The 2,017-nt window shown below is 42.7% G+C and overlaps 1 non-coding gene across 1 annotated transcript; it reads right to left on the minus strand.

Moving 5' to 3' along the window:
- Positions 1 to 946: 946 nt before the first annotated feature.
- On the minus strand, positions 947 to 1,053 carry LOC141669642 (small nucleolar RNA R71). The gene has a single exon (XR_012553910.1). It is a non-coding gene; the product is annotated as a small nucleolar RNA R71 (small nucleolar RNA).
- Positions 1,054 to 2,017: the final 964 nt, after the last annotated feature.

Here is a 2,017-nt window from a genome sequence, read left to right on the forward strand (position 1 = left end):
CTATAGAAGGAAGTAAATGAAGTTGTGATCTCATGAGTGTTTTATTATTGATAAATTGAAGTGTTAGTTAAGTGGTTAATTAAGTAGTTAATTATAGTTAATATTTAATCAACAATTTTAAGTGTTATCTTAACATTGAGAAGTAATCATACATTGGTGAGTGAGTTTAATTAGACAATAACTTAGTCTGAGTCTCTGAGGGAACGAACTAGAAAGTATTCTATATTACTTGGGAACGCGTATACTTGCGTGAATATTAGTGCGTGATTTCGCCCTAACAAGTTTTTGGCGCCGCTGCCGGGGACTCGGCGTATTTGTTTAGTTTATGTACTTACCATCATTGGTCATTAGGACTCAGTGATTAGGACGTAGTAGTTAATTACTCTTTTCGGTTGTGTTTCAGGTACTTTAGCAAGCGTTTATGCAAACTCGTTCTCGTGCTCGCAAGAGGACCTTAGATACAGCTGAAGGAAAAGACGAAATTATTGATACTCCGGAGAAGTTAGATTTTGAGGATTCGGATTCAGGAACTGAGCAGAAAGAACCAGTAAACATGGGAGATCGTATTGTTCAAGCTGATCCAGCTCTTATGGATTTTTCTCGGCCTAAAATTGATGACATTCAGTCAAGCATCCTTCATCCGGCTATTCAAGCTAACACCTTTAAAATCAAGCTGGGCACTATTCAGATAGTGCAGAATTCTGTTTCTTTTGGAGGAGCGGCAACTGAAGACCCCAACATGCACATAAGGAATTTTGTCGAGATCTGTAGCACTTTTAAGTATAATGGCATGACTGATGAGGCTATCAAGTTGAGGCTTTTCCCATTCTCACTGAGGGATAAGGCTAAAGACTGGTTACATTCTGAACCAGCTGGGTCCATCACTACGTGGCAAGATCTTGCGCAAAAGTTTCTGGTGAAGTTTTATCCAATGGCAAAGACTGCTGCTATGAGGAGTGCTCTTACTCAGTTTGCGCAGCAACCTACAGAATCTATATGCGAGGCTTGGGAACGCTACAAGGAAATGTTGAGAAAATGTCCACATCATGGAATGCCGGATTGGATGGTAATCACTGGTTTTTATAATGGTTTGGGGGCCCAATCTCGGCCCATGCTCGATGCAGCAGCTGGAGGCGCCTTATGGGCTAAAAGCTATACTGAGGCGTTTAATCTTATCGAGACGATGGCTGCAAATGAGCATCAAAACCCAACTCAGAGGATGACGTCAGGCAAGGTAGCAGGAATTCTGGAAGTTGATGCAGCCACCGCTATTGCAGCCCAGCTCCAAGCGCTATCAATGAAGGTTGATTCTTTGGCTACGTATGGAGTTAATCAAATAGCTATGGTTTGTGAGCTTTGTGCAGGTTCTCATGCTACGGATCAGTGTTCTCTTGTCAACGAATCTGTTCAGTATGTGAATAATTATCAGCGACAACAGCAGCCTGTGCCAGCAACCTATCATCCTAACAACAGAAATCATCCAAATTTCAGCTGGGGGAATAATCAGAATGCTATTCAGCCACCATATCAGCAAGGAGTGAGTAAACAGTTTAACCCACCTGGATTCCAGCAACCACAGCAGTACGCTACAAGGCAATCATATCCTCAACAGGGAAGTGCAGCTGCACCTACTAGTGCTGATTTTGAGGAACTTAAGCTGTTGTGCAAGAGTCAGGCGGTTTCTATCAAGACCTTGGAAAATCAAATCGGTCAATTAGCCAATGCAGTGCTCAATCGTCAACCTGGCACTCTTCCCAGTGACACGGAAGTACCAGGCAGGAAGGAAGCTAAAGAGCAAGTCAAGGCTATTACCTTAAGGTCTGGAAAAGTAGCTGATGCTGAAAAGGCAAAAGAAGTCGAAGCTGAAGTTAGAGATGAAAAATCTAAGCAAAGGAGAAAGTGGCGGAACCAAGGAAGACTACTGTTGAACACACTCTGCCTGAGGCTAATATAGGGGAGAAACGCTCTATCCTCCACCACCTTTTCCTAAGAGATTGCAGCAACAAAAGCTGGATAG

Source organism: Apium graveolens, chromosome 6 (genome assembly GCF_009905375.1).
Source record: "Apium graveolens cultivar Ventura chromosome 6, ASM990537v1, whole genome shotgun sequence".
In the NCBI taxonomy this organism is placed as follows: domain Eukaryota; kingdom Viridiplantae; phylum Streptophyta; class Magnoliopsida; order Apiales; family Apiaceae; genus Apium; species Apium graveolens.